The sequence below is a fragment of the Gavialis gangeticus genome, unplaced genomic scaffold (assembly GCF_001723915.1).
Source record: "Gavialis gangeticus isolate Ggan-Ray unplaced genomic scaffold, GavGan_comp1, whole genome shotgun sequence".
NCBI lineage: Eukaryota > Metazoa > Chordata > Crocodylia > Gavialidae > Gavialis > Gavialis gangeticus.
In genome coordinates this window covers 95,367,414-95,389,017 of record NW_017728992.1, presented here as the reverse complement: position 1 = coordinate 95,389,017, position 21,604 = coordinate 95,367,414, and the positions used below count along the sequence as shown (strand labels likewise).

Sequence of the window (21,604 nt, the reverse complement as noted above, 5' to 3'; positions counted from 1 at the left end):
CCCCCCGCTCTCCCAGTCCCAGCATCCCTGCTCTTAAAAAAAAAAAAAAAGCAAAAAAATAAAGCCCTGCCCCATCAGCTGCTGCCAGGCAGCGAGGCGATCCCCACTGCCCCCCATTACACCATGCTGCATGGGGGGCTCTGCCATGAGCCCCCAGAAGCCCTGATGGCTGCTGCAGCAGTCAGTGAGCATGGGGCTTTTTTTTTTTTTAAGAACTGGAAGCTGGGGCCAGGTGGGGCAGCCATGGGGGGAGGGGTTGGGAGAGTGGTTGGGGGATGAGGACTCATGGCAGAGCCCCCCACACAGCATGGGGCCTGGCAGCAGCCAGTAAGTGTGGGGCTTCCCCCCCACAAGAGCTGGGAGGCTGGGGCTGGGCGGGTCAGCCATTGGCGTGGCTGGGAGAGCAGGTGGGGGTTGGGAGGTGCTCGGGGGGCTGTGGGAGCAGGCAGGGAATGGGGCCTAACAGGGGTCCCCTGCATGGTCACCTGCCCCCTCCTTCTGTCCCCCCCCATCCATACTTACCGGCATGGAGTCCCTGCAGCAGCAAGCAGGGACTGCCTGAATCTCCAAAGCTCTCTGAATTTTCTGAATTGATTCAGAGAGCTTTGAATAGATTTGGACATTTTTATTGGTGTTCGAACTTGATTTGGAGATTTGGCCACCAAATTGGGCTGAATCTCCTCCGAATTGAATCAGCACCCAAAGCTTCGCACAGCCCTACTGAGTACCATCAGTTTGAAATGATACAGCCTTAAATACCACCAGCAAATTTTTGATACACATAGGTAACAGACTATGTATTAAAACAACATCAAAACATTTAGTAATCATAAAACATTGTTTTATCAGTTCCTGTAGCCATATAAAACAACTGTAAATTGGAAAAAGACAGTGTAAACTAGGGGTAGGCAACATTTTTCGCCAGAGAACCAAAAAAATCTACAAGGTATACCCTGTAAGGTGCCAGAGTGCGGGCACACCAGAAAAACAAAAGTGGGTGGAGGGTACATGGCAAGACATACTGCATATTAATATAGTTAATAGTCATAAATGTTGCTTCTTTTGGTGTTTTTTGTTTTTACAGTAAATACCAGGTTTTCTAAAAATTCTAAACCCAGTTATAATAAATAAACCTTCATATTGTGCATTCTTTTTTGTTAAGTATGTTGTGATGGGGGGAGAAAGAGAGAAGAGAGGGAAGAAAGAGATGAGAGAGAGGGATAGAGAGAAGAGAGGGAAAAAGATGGAGGAGAGAGAGGAGAAAGAAGAGAGAGGGAAAAGAGAAGAGAGACAGACAGAAGAGAGATAAGAGGGAGAGAGGAAAGAGAGACAGTGAACAGAGAAAGGAGAAGAGAGGGAACAAAGACAGAATAAAGAGGGAGGGAAGACAGAGAGGGAGAGAGGCGCGGGGAGAAGCAGACATGGGGTAGGTGTTGTGGGCAAATTGGCCCAGCTAGACCCTTGAGAAGGTGGGACCTGGTCAGAGAGTGGCAGCCAGGTGGGGAGCAAGGGCTGCCCCGGGGCTCCGTAGACTTTGGCTGCAGCAGGGGTGCTCAGCAGCTCCGGAGGTGGAGCCCAGGCCAGGCCACACAGCTCCATAGAGGTGGGGCACAGCTGCCCTGCCCTCAGGGGAACACTGCCTGGCTGGAGCAGAACATCTGACTCAGGGGACTCCCTGCTTGACCTATGCACGCTGGGTGCAGTGCGAGCGGGGCAGAGCCCTGCATGGGATGCCATCTGCCTGCTGTCGCTGAGTGGGCAGAGGCACTCGGCCAGCGCTCAGTATGCATATGGCATCCCATGTAGCTCTGGTGGCAGTGGGGTTGGGGGGGGTTCCTGCTGCTGTATGTACCCTGTGTCTGCCCTGGAGTGTGAACAGCCCCTCCCCCAGCCCCAGCCACTGCTGCCTCTAGACCTGCGTGGGACACCATGTGTGTATTGCAGCTGGCGAAATGCCTCTGCCTGCCCAGCGGTGGCAGGCACATGGTATCCCATGCAGGTCTGGAGGCAGTGCCATGTGGTGCAGAGCCCAGCGCACAGCCTGCCTCCCCCCACACACAGATCCAGCGGGCATGTGGCCCCTATGCCTGCCCTGGGGTGCACACAGTGGAGGGAGCCCCCCCCATCCCTGAAAAGGCCCAGGTCACCTTTGTGCTGACCCTGCCATGGGGATGTGACGAGGCAACCCAAGTGGAGAAAACCCCTGTGGGCTGCTGCTTTGCTCTGTACCATGCTACAGCTGCTGCCAGAGCTGCATGGGATGTTATGTGCCTGCTGCCGCCAGCCAGGCAGAGGATGCTGCACAGCCAGCACACAGCAGGCTTATGGTATTGCACGAGGTTCCCGGGCCACTAGCAGTGCAGTGCAGAGCCCAGCGCACAGCTGCGGCCTGCCTCTGCTCCATGCACAAATCTGGGGGCCGTGTGCCATCCATGCCTGCCCTGGGATACATACAATGGCGGGGAGCTCTCCCCACACACCACTGGATGAGTTGCCCGGGCTCTGACCATCACACCAGCCACCCCAGGGGCTTATTCACCCTATCCCCTGCCTCTGCCCCCCTACCTCTGTCACTGTAGGGGCCTTGATCTGCCCCCACCTTCTCCCAACACACTTACCTACTGGGTGCTGCTTGACATGTGGTGCTGTATTCCTGGCTGTGTGCAGCAGGCTGCTGCTGGGCTCTGGGTGTGTGCCACCCCTCCCTGCAGCCTTCCGCGTACCACTTGTAGGTCATCTGGATACCACCAGTGGTTCATGTACCGCAGTTTGGGAACCGCTGTTCTAAATGATGCTCTCTCTTTCTCTCTCTCTCACATGCACATACCTACCCACCTACAACCAAAGTTTGTAGGACAGTAGGAGAGTTTTTCTCTCTATAGCCAGGTAGGTATGACTTCTAGAAACTCGTGGAGACCTTGCATGATTCAGAACAGGAGTTTATTTTCATTCAGAGCAAAGATTTGAACCAGGGTTCACCTCATGCCAGATGGCTGCCTTCACTACAACACAGTACAGTGCTTTATGTTTACAGGCCCCCCTCCTATATATTGAAAATATTCCAGCAGGCATAGGTGTTGGACACTTCAGAAATGGAGTGGGAATGAAGCATGACTGGAGCCCTTGGGCCAGCAGGGGACACCATGGAGCCAGGCAGTAAGCAGGCATATGAGCTGGCTCTAGGATATACAGGGTGTTTATAAAGTCCTTGTGCAATTTTAAACTTTACTAACTGTGGATGTACACATGATAGAAGCAAACCATAAACAGCAATTGAAAGCATAATTAATTAAATTTTAACACAATACAGCTCAAATTTCTAGACTTCAGCATAACTGCCACCTTTCATGATACATCATTCAATCCGATTTTCCAACTCGTAGAAAACATTTTCCAGTTGAGTGATTTCATGAATTGCATTTGTGATCCTCACCCTACACATAGCTTACACTATGCTAAAAAACTTAATGAATTATGCTTTCAATTTCTGCAAATTTGCCATAGCACAGTCATTTTGAATTTTCTTCTAAAAATAAAAAGGTACAAGAGCACACATCATTATAAGGGATGAAAATGCTCAAGAGATTCTATATTGAAATACCACCATTGAAATGTTCTACTGTCTGGAATGAAACATTTTTTGCAAATAATTTAGGATAGGATTTAATAAAGTCTAAGATTGTTAGGCATCAGAAATCCACTGAATTTCAACAGGATTTGGGCACTTGTCTTTCTAAAGCCCCTGTGTAAATGTCATTGTTAAATTTTAAGGTATACTGTTATGGTAGTAGTCACCAAATAGCTTTTGTTACGCACCTGATTAAATTCTTTTTCTTAGCAGGTGAACAAGTTTTATGTCTTTGAAGAAGTGAAATTAAGTTGTTAGTTTTGGTCTGCACTATCCTTTTACAGAATGTCCTGGTACACAGCAAAAGTGTGCACTCTGCTTTATTCTCTGTAGAAGGAGCAATTCCTAAGACAATGTAATTTGTGGGAATTGGGATCTTGTGAATGGGCTGAGATCATGGAAGAGGGGAATGCCTAAAGGCTGTTTATGACTGCCTGTTCCTGGATGGAGGTAAGTGTGTAAAGAAAACAAATTTTACTTACACCTAGAACCTTAAGTGCTGATTTCTTCTTAATTGATAAGCAAACCTTCAAGGTCAGAGAATTCTGTTGTCATGTAGCAGAAAGACTAAATTGTTACCAGGAATGGGGCACTGGTGTTGGAAGAAAAGGCAGCACTGTGTAAGTTTGCTTATTGTTGTAGAAAGCTCATCATTGTAGGTTTGTATTTGCCTCAAAGATAGTTCTCATTATTTTTAAAGTTCATTATATTTATCCTTTAGAGTCCATCTTTTACCAAAGCCAAATTACTCCCCCTGTATTTTGGGAGAATTTAAATTTAGGTTGGAACTTATGTCTCTATTTCAAATTAAAGGTAAAACAATGGAATATCAGATGACATAAAAAAAAGAGAACTTCTGTTAATGAGAATCCCTAAAGATTTTCCCAAGAATTAAGTGCTGGACTGAAAAAAATTAGTATGATAAAAATACAACAAAAGAAAAGGAAATAACTATTGTATAGTAATAAATTATTAAACCTACAGTATACACATGCTGTCTCAAAACAGAAATATGTGAAGCAAGGAGATGTTTATTAAATATTGTATCACCAGTTAAATTCCAGATCTTAATTTTGAATATTTACTTCCTTGGATCAGATGGCCATTCATTTAGAAGCAGAAGGAAGAGCAGAAAATAACCTCTGCCTTGTTGTTTTCAACACAGCATGAAACAGCTCCTATTTTGTGAGTATGTCCTGCCTTGCTAAATGTTATAAGGAAACAATACTCATTTTTGTTAGGCTAAGAGCAAGGAACGGGTGATGTTATCACAGCAACTCTACAACTTCCAGCAAATGAAAGGCAGGGGAGATGCTGATAGGGTTTCATGCTGTGTTGCATTTTAAATCCAGATCAACTTCATACACTGGAATTATCTATTCTCAACACTAGTGCTATGTGTGAAATTCTGAATTATATCATGGCCACAGCAGTCCAAAGTTTCTTGTACAACTGTGCATCACAGCCTGCAGAACATTCACTCTATAGGAGGGCCAACATAAACCATGCTTGCTTGATTTCATTTTGATTTCACAGATACCCCCATTTGCTCAGAGTTTCAAAGATATGAAGAAAAACATAATTTCTGATGTTTCAAAGGTGCCCTTTATTTCCATCACTTCCAGCTACTGTATACAGTGCCCTTAATAATTAGGAGGGATTATTTCTTTATTTCAACTCAGAACATGAATACAACGAAAAAAGGTGTTTAATCCATAATTTGTTGAATACTGGGATTAGCCCTAATTCACCTATGGCCATGATTATGAATCACTCCATATATTTAAAAAATAGGCGTTTTTATATATTTTAAACAGTATTGTATCCTCCTTAATGATGAGCTGTAGCAGTAATGAAATCAGTACTCCCTCTGGTTGAGACACATCTGCCCAGGCAGTCCTGAATGATCTCATAAATATACACCCTGTTGCGCCTCATTGTCCAAAAGTTTGCCATAGTCCAGGTTCTGTCCTACCCAACATCAACTCTCTTATTCTCCCATTTTCCGATCTAGCAGTTGAAGAAATACAATGTTTTAAGTATTCTGTGGTTGTAACAACTTGTTCACAGAGAATTCTAATGAAAGGACAATCATAATGTGGAACTGAGCCAGTCAAATTACTGGTGAAGCTTTGTGCTGATTATGATTAGATAGGGGGAAAATGGATACCAGAGTAAACTGATCCTCTCATCTGAACTTGGTATAATTATATGCATGGAGAAGAGTTAGCTGTTATTTTACAGTTAAATTCTTTGTGCAGTCTGAAATGGAAGAAAAAACCACACATGATCTGTATGCTTGACCTAATTATGCAAAATGAAGCTCCTACGTCAAGGAAGGTAAGAGTGTTTAGGTGACGGCTTTTGATTCCTGTATCTATTATTGCCACCAGTCAGAGAGTACCCATGCTCTAGCCATTTTGGCACAATAGAAATTTTCATTTTCAAAATGTGATTGTCTAATTTTATCTACAGTTATCATTTAATCTGATGGCAACAGCGGTGAATAGTAAGTAATATATTTCTATCTCAAGCCATTTGGAAGGGTATGTTTCTTTAAAGCCACTATCTTATGATAATCTGAGACAAAAGCTCAAGAACTAATGCAAGCCTAATAGAGTGCTAGTACTGTTAAGAGTGTGGAACAGACTCCTGCAGTTCCACGAATAAGACATTATCTTTGTACTTTAGTGCATGCCTTTATTTACTTACACAAGATATTATTGAAACTAAAACCTTCTGAAGGCAATTCAGTGTAATACCGATTGCTCAGGCAATTAAAGCAACAAAGACTAGGAGACTAATCCAAGGAAACACAGGCTAAAACAATAGTTCTATCAAGGTATCATATGCTCATTAAGGGGGTGCTGACCATGAAATATAGTAAGGATGACATGTTATGTCATGTTTTGGGTTCCTCAGTCAAGCCAAGTAATTTCTGGAAATCAGGGGCTACTATGTCTCTACTCATATCAACCCTACAAAAGTGAATAAAAGGAGAAAACCAGAGCAAGAAACCACGATAGAAGACCATCTCATCTAAAACACTTTTATATTAGGTTGAGAATGATGATACCGTTTTAAAACAGCTTTTTAAATTATTACTATTCCTTCATTAAATACTCTACACACTTTTGATTCTCCTTCAATATTGGAGACTGCAAGTGTGATGTTATAGTCCACGATGGGATGGGTTATGTCAGTTGCAGTATTTGTGTCATTCAGATATCTGAGATTAATACAAGAGTGCAGTCCACCATTTCAACATATCATTTTCACTGCTAAACCAAGCCCTAATGAAAGCATTAAAAAAGGCAGCAAAAAATCTTTACTGTATGATATTCATAGAAAATTGACAAGTTGGTGAAGTTGGGCTGTAGAAGTAAAGCCCTTTCCTCTATTATTTTGGGATTTATTCAGGTATCCCTCCTGTTACAGTCTCCTCCTCTCTTCTCTGATGTCACCCTATGGAAACAGCCATTTATGATATTTACTTGAATCCAAGATGAGAGTTTTTTCCCCATTCAAAATGAGAAAAATAAATCATCTTGGACTACAGCCTTGGGCAGGTGGCTGCTATGGATGTGGCTGTGATTCCAGTCCCAACCCCAACCTGGGGGGAGAGCATGTGAGGTAGAAGCAGGGGAGGCACAGTGCAAGGTGGGGGGGTCACAGGCTGCATGATGGAGCACATGGGAGATTGCACAGTATTGCAGGGAGGTGAGAGCCGGGGAGATGGGGATATTATGTGGTGTCTGGCCTGTGGGGAGCACTGGAGAGACCATGCAGTGGCAGGGAAGTTGCTGTGGCTCCAGCTCTGGTCTGAGGTGGAGCTAAGGCTGGAGCTGCCGCTACCTGGCCAAAGCCATCATGTGCTCCATGCCTTGGGATAGAGCGGATAGTCACAGCTGCCACATAGGGAACAAGCCGGGGGGAAGCATGTGGTCAGGGGAAGGGGGGAAAACCACAGCGGGGACAGGCTTCAGGGGGGGCGCAATCACTGGTGGGGCAAGTGAGTTGGGGCCAAGGAGCAGGTTGCTTGTCCCCCTGCCACGACTTTCCCTGCTGCTTGCTTTCCCTGCCACAGAGATGGGAGGGGGATGAATTTAAGACAACAAGAATAATTATATTCTATACATGGAAAATGACAACAAGGTTATCATTTTCCATGTACAGAATCTATTACTGGGGAGTTGTCTTAAATTCAGAGTCATCTTGGATTCAGGTAAATATAGCAGTTATGTTCAAAGTGAAAGCAGAGAAAGCAAGAACTTCAGATATTTGCTTCCCTTTGGCATGACTATATTTCTCTTTTCACTGTAACTGAAGGGTAGTCTTGCACACAGACTATGGAAGGCCCTCCTGAGAGATGCCTGTCTCTCTTCATGTATATGCCACAGGCAGGGACAGACCAGCCATTTTTCCACAAGGTAATTTTTATGCTCTACTATGTCCTGTAAATTAAATGCAGATAAGCAATGCTTCCTTTAACATTTGTTTCAGTGTGTAGCTGTCTGATATGTGATGTTTTTTTCCTCTCAATTTTTGTAAAATGTACAATAAAATAGGTTGTTTAAAGGAAAAGGCCGTTGAAATCAGTTGGTTATCTGAAGGCATTGTTAGCTGGCAAATTCATAGAAGAGCTGAATTCTGAACTCATTTCACAATAAAAAGTGAAATGGGAATTTACATACTGGGGCATGGGCATAGACAACACCATAGCAATACTAATGTACTGAAAACCTGTATCAGTAAAAAGGCAACTGATGCCTCTGGCAGGCATGCAAGCAAAGACTTGCTGGGATCTGATGCATGTTCCACAGAATCACACTTCCTATTATGCCATAAGTGCCTGTTAGGAAATGCCATTGTGGGATTGAGCATCAGATCCCATCACGCCTTACTGCCAGTGCAGGGAGAAGCCTGGGATTACAATTCTGAGCTCTCCCTGCACCAGCAAGTAGCAAGCTGTCATGGTTGGCAACCCTCTCAGCTGATGGGGCTCCCAATTGTAGGGTTGCACCATGTGACTTTAAGCTAGGAACCGTCGACTTTTCTAGAATCCTAGTGGTGGGGGCACATGGTGCACCCCTGAGGCTGGGAGCTAGGATCAGATGACAGGGCTCCCAGATGCACCCCAACCTGGCCATAGGTTCAATTAATGATGTGATAGGAAGTAGCCACAAAGTTATTACACATTTTTTGTGTAATAACTTTCTGGCATATTCCTTGTTTTAGCACACCATTAATTGCATTAAAGTGTGGCTGGGTAACAATTTAAGATATGATTAACTGGTTAATTATGTCTTATGTGTAACATGTGCCAGGCACCTAAGTGATCAAAGGAACATGACATTGCAGTTACACTGACATCAAGGGAGGGATACAGAAAGATTTATTAAACTGGCATGCATTATCTGAAATTTGTAACCAAATTAACTTCAGCACATACTACTTCTCTAAAGTGTGCTTGACTTAATTCAGACCATCTCATTCTTACCCAGTGGAGTCAATAGAGCAGTGGTTCTCAACCTTTTTAGACTCTATACACCCTTCAAAGAATGCCAGCACTTAGTTTTCACTAGTTTTTTGGCTATGGAAAAAATAATAGAGTAATTCTTCTGTTTCAAAGAACTCAGAAAGAATACAAGAGGGCAGAGAATGTTTTTGATACGATGAATCCCTGTTTGAAATCTCTGTTTATCTAGTGAAATGTGTAGGTGTTTGCACACCTAATATTGTGCGACATTGCAAGGCACCATGTATTGCTGCTAAATTGTCAAAAGGTAAATATGTGCCAGTTTTATTTTATATGTAAAATATTTTCCATGACAATACAAGTGAGTTAGATATTGGAATTAATATATAGTATAATATATATGCCTTTCTTTTTTTCCTAAATTAATAGCATGTCATGCTTCAACAACAATGATACATATTTCAGAAGGAAAAAATAGATGTGGAAGACCTTGCTGGATTATATGCAAACACTGTACTACAATATCAGGACCTGCCAAAATGTCACAGCCTAAGGCTCAATAGAAGTACATGTCATGTTGCCAAAAAAACAAATGAAAGGAAAAAAGGTGTATAAGGAACAGCAATATTCTGGGAATATTAGAGGATACCTCTTTCTTTTCTCATGTTTCCTGTCATTTATCCAGAATGGTTCCATTTGTACTGTTGTATAGCCATTGCAAGACCCAAGAAGTCATCCTCTCACTTTACTCGGCCTTGGTGAGGCCACAGCTGGAGTACTGCATCCAATTTGGGGCTCCACATTTTACAAAGAAGCTTGAGAGAGTGCAGAGGAGAGCCATGCGAATGATCGGAGGTCAAGAGAACAGACCTTATGAGGAGATGCTGAGAGGCATGGGACTCTTCAGCCTGGAGAAGCACAGGCTCAAGAGGGACTTGGTGGCAGCCTGTAAGTATATAAGGGGAGTGCATCAGGATCTGGGAGAACATCTGTTTACCAGGGCTCCCCAAGGGAAGACAAGGTCTAACAGTTACTGCTGGAAGACAGTTTTAGACTGGACATAAGGAAAAACTTCTTTACCATCCGAGTCTCCAGAGTCTGGAATAGACTCTCCCCAGAAGTGGTGCAAGCACCTACTCCAGATATGTTCAAAAAACGCTTGGATGCTCACCTTCCTGGAGTCATCTGACCCCAGCTGACTTTCTGCCCTTTGGATAGGGGGCTGGACCTGATGATTTTGCAAGGTCCCTTTTTCAGCCCTAATGTCTATGAAATCTATTAAATCTATGCTCTTATGTTTCAGAGATTAGTAATAATAATAAGCAATATTTTGTTCTTAAGCAAGGCCACATCCTTACCTGGAATAAGAACTTCTGCCCATCCTTGGCCTTTGCACAGTTACTGGCTAGTATCCAAGTTGTAAGGGTGATCTCTTAATCCCACTTGTTCCCAATGTAATTCCATGGAACCTATGGGCTCCTATACATGTACAGAGAACAGGCTCCAATGCACTGGAAATCCAGCGCATTGGAGCCGACTCAATTAACCAAGTCTGTTGGAGCATGGAAATAAATGTGCTCCAGCAGACTCTGGCATCATGTGTATTAGTGTCCCTGTTAATTCAATGAGCATTCGATGAGCTGTAGCTTGAAGTGCCTCACTGCCATTTCTCAGCATGGGAGATGCTGATACATGTGATGCTCAGGCACTTGTAATTAAAAGTGCTTGCTAATAAAAGCACCCTCCCCCCGTGCCTCCTGAAGCACGTGTAAAAATGCTCCATGTTCCTAGGAAGTGGCAGATAAACTTGGAGCTTGACCTTTCGCAGTGGTTAGCAAATTAGATTCTTGCAACCTCTTTAAAGAGGGACATTTAGTAACTTGGAGAGAGAAATAGGGGTTGCAGGACAAAGAATATAGAAGACACATCAGGAACCCAATCTAGCCACAATTGCAGCATCTCTGTAAATATGGTACCAGGTTAGTTTTACAATCAGAGAACACTTTCATGTTATTACCTGGTACATTGCTGATGAACTGTGGTGGCTGTGGTGAGTTTGGAGAGGTAGAAAGAGAGCACCAGTAGCAAGAAGACATAGCAGCACCAACCAACAGCAAACAGGCAGCAGGGTGGGATGAAATGTTATTTTGATTCTGGGTGCATTGTAGACTCATCTGCAATGTAATTTCAATTGTGCTGAAAAGCGCAATATTTATCAGGAGAAACATGACCAGGTACTGATGACAATTAAGTCAGTGAGCAAATTCAGGCTGTTAAAAAGAAACCTATGAAGTGTGAGATGTTACCATTTGGAGTTTATGGTAGTTGACCCAAAGGAGGGCAGTGCTAGACATGGAGTTGTTCACAATATACACTAGAACATTGCTGGTCTGAGAAAGGAGAGAGAGAAAAGTCTCCCTGACCCCTTTCTAATATTATGATTGAATTCAAGAATGGATTTCAGGTAAGTGAATACCTGGAGAGAAAGCTGAGGTTAAAGGAGACTGCCACTAAAGTGGCAGTACCAAAAAACAGAGTTCTGTTAGCCATAGTGAATCAAGAGGGAATCAGCAAGCCTCCAGGGAGGGCTAGTATTATGCTAATCAAAAATAGTAGATCAGCAGCCTACTAGTGAGGAGAGAACAGTGAGATAAACTGAGGACCATCATTAGTCTGAAACCACTGAAAAGAGCCCTGAAAAAGCAAACCTATGCATTACCTGTGGCTGAGGACCTCCTACCCAATTTATCTAGAGCAAAAGTACTCACTGCTTGTAGCGTCATGAATAAGTTCTGCCATACTGAGCTAGATGATCTGTCCAGCTACCTGATTATATCTGCCAGGTGCTGTTGGATACAAATATTTTGGGGCATTAGCTTAGCTTTAGAGGTGTTCTGTTGTCATGTGGAGCAGGTGCTAGAGGGACTCCCAGGTGTCATGGCTGGCTTTCTTCTTGTAGAAGATATCAAGTAGAAGACAATGCAAGGTCATGATACTAAGCTGCAACAATCCTAAATAGTTGCTAGGGGAGCAATATTAGGTTGGATGAGCTGAAGCTGAGGAAAACTAAGGTTCTCTGTGTTGGACATCTGTTGACTTCTAAGGGACTCTAGCCCCTGAGAAACTGAGCGCCACTGAGAAAAATCCCAAACCAAAAGAAAGACAAGGAAGTCTAACAATGTACAGGAATGGCAAACAACTTTTCTAGGTTTTGTGTCTACCTATAAAAAGACTGTAAATTCTAAAGGGCCATTTACACACAAGGATGCTCTGCTGGATCAGTCAGAGATTCAAGTAAAAGTCAGAAAAGAAAAATTAGGCATAATACTTCCTGAAGTATTACAATCTTGGAGATCAAGTACAGCTACAGTGTAACTGATATCACAGGAGAAAGCCTAAAACAAATGCTCATACAAAGCCAGCATCCTCATCCCCAGGGCTCTGCTTGCAAACGCTGATGCAGAAAGGAGAGGTCACCAGAGAAAAAAGGGAGCAATTATTTGTACTCTTTGGACTGGAATAATTCTATCAATTCACCTTTGAGTAAACATGTACAGGAGAAAGTTGATAATCATTCAGAAAGCACTGTATAGAACAAGGTTCTTTAAGTAAATTCAATATCTTTTATTAGACCAACTAAAATAGTTGGAAAAATTCATTTTTGCAAGCTTTTGGGTACAAACACCCTTTATCAGGCTGGGGAAGCATCTGCATCTGTAGTCTTTCTGGATGGAACAGAAAAGAAGCTAGAGGCCAGTATGCATGGGGGAGGCAGTCAGTGAAAATAATGTTTCCTAGGTTTTGGTACCTGGGGCACACTTTTTTCTGGATTAAAATTGGTGGCACAGTTCACTCTTACACCCAAAAAGGGGTGTGTGTGTGTGTGTGTACACGTGTAAAACATATAACATTCCATTCTCCTGCCAGAGGAAATCATATCAGTGCTGATATGTACTGTTAAAGAAATGACATCAGATACATCTTTCTTTAAGCAAAGCATTCATTTCTATATCAGTGGTTCTCAACCTTTTCAGTCTCAAGGCACCTCTCCATAACTTTTCTGAATTTTCAGGACCTTACTCTGGTGCCATAGGTGGATTAACACATGGGCCAGCTGGGCCCGCACCAAGGGGCCACTACCAAATCAGGGGCCCCTGGGGTCCTCATCAGCAGGGAAGCAAAAGCCACAGTTTTATATTTGGCATTTTTTGTCTCCCAGCAAGGAGACTAAAATGGCGCCAAGTTTAAAACTGCAGCTTTTGCATTTGCTTCCCTGCAAGCTAGGAGTGGAGCCTCTTTGCCAAAGGTCGGGGGGGCAGGGTTGGGGCCGGGCCAGGCTGGGAGCACCACGCCTGTGGGGGGATGGCCAGGATTGGGGCTGGGCTGGAAGTGCTGTGCTGTGCCTCTGCAGGCACTTGGGGGGTGGGGCATTGGGGGGCTATACCCCCCCCAGTTCATCTTAGCCCCCCTGTAGCCATCCCTCCTAGCTCTGCTGCCTGCCCACAGTGGTGTGGTGCTCCTGGCCCAGCCCTGTGCATCTGCATGGCCACATGGGAAACAGCCAGGAAGCAGCTCCCTGCAGGTAAGTGTAATAGGTGCCAGGGTGGGGCGCTAAATGGAGTCCCGGGCAGCTCGTGGTGGAGGGAAGACAGAGGGGGCAGCTGCCTCAGAGTGATCAAGAGTGGGGGAGGGAGGAGGTCCTGTGTGGGGAAAGTATGTGCGTGCGTGTGTGTGCGCACCCATGTTCATGGCAGGGAGAGTGTGTTTGTGTGTGTGTCCATGTGCAGAGAGTGAGTGAGAGTGGAGTGCACGCCTGTGTCTGTGTGAGTGCCTGTGTATGTGCATGTGTGTGTGTACATTTGGCTGTGGTGGAGGGAGAGGGGGTCGGGGATCAGGGAGAAGAGGCAGGCATGCCCCCCCCGGCAGAGTGGGGTCCACCCAGCCTCCCCAGCCAGCACTAGGAGGGGAAGGGGCCCCTCCCCCCTACAGCCCAGCTCCCACAGGGGGAGGGAGCCTCCAATTTTGTGTTTGCCCAGGGCCCCAGTACACCTTAATCTGCCTCTGCCTGCTGTGCTCTGCTCTTTCCATTGTCCCTGGCAGCCCCTGGTTTGTGTCCCCTGGCCTGCCCCCTAACTCCTGCTGCTAAGACTGCTCCTGAAAGGTCTCATATACCTACCATCACCACCATGGCAGCTACTGCCAGGTCTGGGAGTGTGAGAAGAGTGGAGGGGATAACCGGGGCTGCAAAGCATGGCTTTGTTTGCACGTCTATCCTCCTACCAGCTAGCAACACAGCGTGCTGTTCATGCCATGGAGGTGGGGGGAAAGAGGGTGGGCACAGGGGCTGCCTGTGGTGGGGAAGACAGTTTAGTTTTACAAATCCTTTCATAACACAAGATCTCACATGTGTTATTTATAAACAGAGAAGGGCCTCATCTTAATGGAGAACCCATAGTGGGGAAGGGATTGTTCTTATCTTCAACAGCATGGGTCTCTTCACTGGTGATAGTGGAGGCTTGGCAATATAGAGCCTGCCCTTTCACTCCCCACCTCCCATTTGGGGTCTTTTTGCAGTACCCAGATTAATTCTAGTAATTTGAGGGCAGTCCTTAGTTTTATATAAAGCTTGGGGCCTCCTTCATTCATATAAGCAAAGGGGATGATCTAGTCACAGGTAAATACCAGTGGGTCGCACCTCAGACATGTACGGCTGCTTTGAGAGAAGAGTAAATCTTTGCAGCAGTGGCAGCACCTTTGTTTCCCAGTATATACATTTTTTTAGTACCACAATGAATAACAAATAATCCCATTTGAAGAGACTGCCCAGAAATTGTATTTTAAAAACATTTTTATATCAGCCCTATTTTCTAGAGGGAAAAGAAGAAAAAAAAGGAAAGTGACATTCTAAAGACTCCTGCAGGTCTCAGAAAGAGTACAAGTCTTTTTTTTCCCCTTTTAACTGACCACTTAGGAAACTTTTCTCACAGGGAGACAGGTAAAAGCTTAAACCTTGATCAGAGATTTAAGCTTTCATCAGCATCAGAACTACAACAGCTTAGATTTATCTTTTTAAAAGACATCATAAGCTGGACTCCAATGGATTTTTTCCCCTGATCTCCCCTCTTCTCATTGTAAAACCATCTATAACGAAAGAAAAGAGCAAGATACTTCTGTGACATGAAAATGATGGATCAGTTCTACAGTGTTGGCAGCTGAGAGCATTCAGCACCTTTCATGATTAGGCCCTAAAACAGCAAAGCCTTCAATACAAACTCCTTAAAGAAAAATCTAGCTAATTTTGCAGCATGGTAGAGAACACACAACTGCAATTTTGTACTTAAATAAAAAAAGTGTCTATTAAACATACTGGGGAAAGAGCAAGTGAGGGGAGAGGAAGAGAATAAACCAACTCACTGCATCTTATTTGATGAAATGTAATTGCTTTGCTGCTGTTGCTAATGCAGCTGTAGTCACAAGTTCACAAAGCCATTTAAAGGTTTTCCACCCCACACCTACAATTCTCTACCATGTGCACTATTTTCCATTCACTATTTACTTCTGATTTTTCAAAGCAATGATGAGACTGTTTTGATGACTTCCCATATTTGTGCATCTACTTGAGGGGAACCTGTGATTCATCAGAACCAGCAAACACATTTTTAAAGTTATTAGATCACTGCTACATTATTAATTTTTTTTTTTACTTAAAATGTTTGAGGTAACACATTTTTAAGTGCAACTTCTTTGTTTAATGTAGACATGGCCCATGGGCGTCTCAGAAACCTAAGAAGCCACTTCTATATCTCAGTAAACACATGTTAGGGCAAGGGTAGACTAGTAAAAGTCATGTTTATGACCGTTTTTCTCTCTCTATTGTATGTCCATGTAGGAGCAATAAAATGTTTTTGGGACAAGCTCTTTTTTGAGTGATTGGCTACATTTCTGTTTTGCAAAATGTGTTCCATGCTCCCTTGGTCTCTTGGCAAAGCTCTCTTGGTTTCTTGGCCATCTGACCTCAGACCATCTGCACATGAGTTTTCTGTGCAGAAAATTCAGTGCATTAATTTCGTGTGTAGACACACCCAGTGTAGACAACAACTCTACAACATTGCATAACAAGCTGACATGATGGTAAATAAAAGTCTGTTTTGCCATGAGTAAGTGTTCTGATATGGTATAATTCTTAAGTGTAGACAAGGTGCAAGTGAAGGGTAGAGTAAGTATTAAATATTAAGCATTAGATGGATGAAGGAAAATAACTGAGAACTTCATGACTTAAGGACCATAGTTCTGGCAAGAAAGACCAATTTCTTTCTTGTAAGGAGAATAACATATCACCTTAGTTATGCATCAACATTTTATTGAAGGGGCAGTCAATAGTTTGTATGGACTCTTTACTTCTTTACAGTAACATTCAAAAGAAAAATGTAATTTGAATGCAAAAAGGGTGTATCATTTGGCCTGATCTGGTTTCCTTCAGAGTAGTTGGTTAGATTCCCATTGGCTTTAATGGGAGTTAAATTACGTCCATAACAGCTTGAATTTGACCAAGCTTATAGCCAAGGTACAATAGACAATCAGACAGAGTATTAAAACAAAACCTGTACAGAAAAACAACTACTATAATACCCACATAAACATATTTTATTCCTAGTCCATTTTTTTACAATATTAAACTTCAGATGACTAACAGGCAAAATGCCAAGTAAGAAGTAACCCTTTTTAAGGATACAACAATGTGACAGGCTTCAACTGATTCTATCTCTAAGGTACAAATTGCTCTTCATGTTCTATATTAGGTTGAGGCTGTAATATTTATTTAAAGTCTTTTTGCAGTAGCCAGATTAATTCTAGTAATTCAAGGGCAGTCCTTAGTTTTATACATAGCTTGGTAATTCTTGACTACACTGGAAGCATTTAAAAAAAGCACATAATACTAATGATTTTTTTTTTTTACATAGCTCATTTTGCCAGGCAGGCACTTTACAAAAAAAACATTCAAGACTGTGGCTAGCAGACTTCAAGGAAGCCAAAAAAGAGCTAGAAATTTCAAAGGCAAAACATCCTGACTGGCTTTAAAAGAAAGTCTGTCAGTATCAATTTTATTAGAATATTGCCACAATCTATCTTCTTTGGGGAAACTTTCCAAGGACATAGAGACCTACATTTTAACACAATTTGAAAAATCCTTAAAACAAAAGGGATGATTAATCAAATCAAGTCTCTCCCTTCCCTCCTGCCAATGACTTAAAGTTTCAAGACAGAAAACAGGAGGTATTTTGTTTGTTTGTTTGCAGTGGGACAAAACAGGAGATACTGGAGGGATTAGTAGGATTATTTATTGCTATTTCTTCATTGATAGTCTATCTTAATTTATCCTTGATCTGAATGCTAGAAATTATTTTGATTAGATGGGTTACTGAATTTTAAATGGAATGCAATTTTAGTGCACTCCAAACTGACCAAAATCAAATCCAATACGGGAAAGCAATTTCTAAAGACCATAATATCCACTCAACCCATCCAGAGGAGATTTAGGCCAGAACAAAGCTCTCAGTTTTCAAATAAAATGCCAGTATCCGCTTCTAATGTCCTTGATGAAGATCTAATAAGATAGCTATTTTTTCTTTCTTTACAGAAAATAGTATTAGACATTTTCTGCATCCTGGTGTTTAAATCCTATTGTCTTGTTATTACAGAGTATGAGATCAGCGATATGAAATGAATACTGATATACTTCAATATGTAGGCATAAATACAGTAAATTATATTTTGATGTCATTACCTTATCACTTGTTTTTTAAAGGCATGGGGTTCTGTGCTGCTGCATTCCCTTTGGGTTTTTCTTTTATGTTATCACAAGAAAAGGGGATTTTTTGCTTTGAGAACTACTTAATAATATATGCACCCAATAGTCCACCAAAGCTTCAAAGGGCCAATTATGGTTATGGACTGTTACATAAATACAAGTTTAGGAGGCTTGAAGATGTGTAATATGTATGGCCTCTGGTAAATAAATATGGAATATGGGAGTTTTGAAATTGGAGTTACTGACATGAAGAAATGTAATGGCTTCAAATGAACGGTTCTAGTATATAGAGGCCTGCTGGCTGCTGGTGCTCATTAAATATGATTACACAGTTTGTGATTCAGAACAAAAGCCTTCCATTGTTTCAAAGAGCAAACAAACCTTTTAATTAGTTTTTGGAATGTATGACAATATCTAAAAGTGTTAAAATTTTTATTTGCAGGTGACGCAAAATTATTCAGATTAATAAAGGCTAAAGAGGATTATATGAAACTCCAGAAGGACTTAAATCCAAGTGATTGGATAACACTATGGCAACTGAACATGAATACTAAAAATGCAACATAGTGTATGCGCACACTGAAAAGAAAAGTCTGAATTATGCTTACATATTGATGGATTCCACATTAACCATAGCCAATCAGGAAAAAGAAATAGCAGTAGACAGTTCAGTGAAACCATCTGTTCAGTGTGCAGCAGTTAAAAGTGAACAATGGGTTGGGCTGTATTAAGAAAAGGACAGAAAATAATACTGCAACTATAATTTCATTATATAAATCTAGGGTACATCTTAACCTTGAAGTTAGGTTTAGTTTTGGCCATTGTCATCATAAAAAGGATACAGTGGAAATCAAGAAGGTTAACAGAAATGGCTATAGTTGGGTGTTTTTAAATTTGCCTTGAGAATTGCTTAATAATGTATGTAGCCAGAATAAGGTAAGATTTTCATATAAGATAAACCATTTGAATGGTTCTCTGTTTAACTGTAATAGTCATCCAGAGTCAGGTCAAAGTATATATTTGCTGTAAAAATTGGTGTTCCAGAGCTGAGGGCTACTTGGTTGTGTACAGTATTTCTTGACAAAAACCTATAACATCCCTCTGCTATTTATTTAGTAACTGGAAATGGTCTTGTTTTTATTACTTGCTTTGCTTCACATCAGAGGCATACTTGGGCTTTTTGTATGCTGGGCAGCAGTGGTGCGTGCACAGGGCAATGTCAGTGGCTGGGCTGCAGTGCAGCAGCTGCTGGTTTTTTGCACCCCTTCCTAACTTGATGGCCAGAACTGGTGCCCCGCTCACCCCCTGTTAGCTAAGCTCCACATAACTATAGCCCAGCTTTAGTAGGGGAACTTGTTTCCTTGAGATAGGACTTCTGTTATTATAATACTGCAGATACCTAGTCCCATTTACAGTTCAGGACTAGTAAAGAAACTGCAACAAAATTTACCCCGGAAGGCCACTGACATAATGTAAATTTCATATTTCTTTATATCAAAACCCTCCCCACCAACCAAAGCAAGCAATCAGGCCACAAACCTATAACAATACATATAACCAGCTGATATAACAGCTTATGCCACAGTGCCCTTACCTCTCTCTTGATTTGTTGGTTATATCACCTTATATTTTCTCAGTTTAGGCTCTGAACCTGTTAACTCTTATGCACGTCCTTCATTTTGTTCAGTAAAGTAGGGCTGTTGATTTTAGTGAAAGATTGCACATAAGTGAAGTACATACTTATAAGACTGTGTAAGCCTGTGGAGTCAGAGACTATTTGACTGTGTTTGTATAGAATTTTGTACAATAAGATCCCCTTTGGACTGGGGCTTTGGGTGCTGTTGTAATAAATGCTGGCACTCAAACAAGCATAGAGGTAAACCCACACATTCCTGTTCTGATGAAAAAGCCTATAATCAAACCAGACTGTGATTTCGGATTCCGTTCAAGATGGCTTTGTGCTGCTGATCACATCACGATGCACATAAATTAACATAAGCCTGTATGATGCATGCAGGGTAGAGGAATTTATTGCTGAACAAGACCGTCTAATGTTTGTTTAAATACATCCCACACAGACCTATGTAAGGGAGCCAGATTACTTTCTTATTTTGTGAGGAAAATTTATAATAAGCGTATTGCATTGACTGTGCTGTTTGTATCACCCATATATGACTGAATCCCCCTGAAAGTTAAGATTGTAAAACTAACTGATTATACATGAATCCCTAATACCATCTTCTCAAGCAAAATCCACACTTTCTCCAATTTCCTCTTATTCTGTCAAGCCCATAACCATTCTAATAATCTAACAGAGTATCATATAGCTAGCATCACCAAAATGAAGGATGCTTTCCATACAGACCACATATCTGAATGATAGCTTTCTTTCCAGAGGACCTGGCAAAAAATATAGCACAGGAAAAGACTTTCTAAGCATTTCTAAACAAAAAACTAAAGAGTTCGCTTAAGAGCAAGTTGACCTCAAGAACCTATAGAGGGAAAGGATAAGAGAAAGGACACACAATACTATATTTACCCAGTTTATGGAACGCTAGCAGACATACTTGGGAGTTGGGAAGAAGGGAAATGCAGAACACAGTTAAATGCAAAGTTATATGGACATTTTAAATTCTGGGATGTCTATGTTGCAGTTACTGCAGCTCTCACAGGCCTACCTAGCTAGTTTTAAACCAGTGTAGGTGGAGCTGCGTGGGCTGATTGCCTGAGTATGTATCCAGCTTTTTGCATGGGTTTTGCAGCCCTGCTGAACTCCACATGCTGCTTTGGCTATGCTATTAACAGCATACAAGTTAGCTAGTTTAAAGCCAGGGTACATACACAAGAGCAGCTGGCACAGAAATGACCACAGTGGAGACATATTAACCCTTAATGATATAGATGAAATATGATGAAAGAGAAAAACTTAGGTCACTCAATTTTGACAGTTTCTGTGAATTCTGAGAGAGGGGAATTCATTTGTAGTTGAAACAGGCTTTGCATATAAAACTATTATCTTTATCCTTGCTTTAAAAGTAGCCTTATTTAAATAGAAAACTGAGAACATGATTTTACCACTTTATATGGAAACGGAGACATTTAGGAGGCAAATGCCACATCATTATTGCATCTTGACTAGAAAGTTACAGAAATTTATTTTTTTTAAATAAAAAAACCCAAACAAAACATATTCTTAGGTATTATGTTATTACTCCTTGGTTTTGTAACACACAGTTGTGAATAGTGGAGACAAACTACTAGGATCCAACATTTAAACTTATATTTAATGAGGGTTACCATATTTCTAGTTCCAAAAAAGAGGACACCTGTTGGGGGGACACCTCACTCCCAACATGCAGCCCCCTGACCCTGCTGCTGCCCCTCACTTCTGACCCACAGACCGAGGGTTGCCCTATTTCCAGGCTTAAAAAGGAGGACACTTATCATGAAGGGGGTGGGGTGGGCAGGGGGAATATTATGGTGGGGGCATGGGCTACTCGTGCCTTCTGACTCTGGGGGGGCACCAGCACCCGATCACTGACACCGGAAGTGCTGGCGGCAAAACCAAAAGTGCTGCCAGTGCCCTGCACACCCAACCCAGTCACCCATCCTGTCCCCCGTGCTCCTCACTCCTGATCCACAGCCCCCTGCCCCTGCCTCATTCCCTCTCTCACCACAGGGGCCTTGA

The 21,604-nt window shown here is 42.4% G+C and overlaps 1 protein-coding gene and 1 long non-coding RNA gene across 4 annotated transcripts in view; one reads left to right on the top strand and one right to left on the bottom strand.

The window, feature by feature from the left end:
* DLGAP1 (DLG associated protein 1) overlaps positions 1–21,604 on the bottom strand; it is a 693,131-nt gene that overhangs the window by 138,258 nt on the left and 533,269 nt on the right. The gene's annotated exons all lie outside the window — the stretch shown is intronic.
* LOC109303555 lies at positions 4,727–21,196 on the top strand. The gene is made up of 3 exons (XR_002099155.1): positions 4,727–4,813; positions 7,958–8,058; positions 17,069–21,196. It is a non-coding gene; the product is annotated as an uncharacterized LOC109303555 (long non-coding RNA).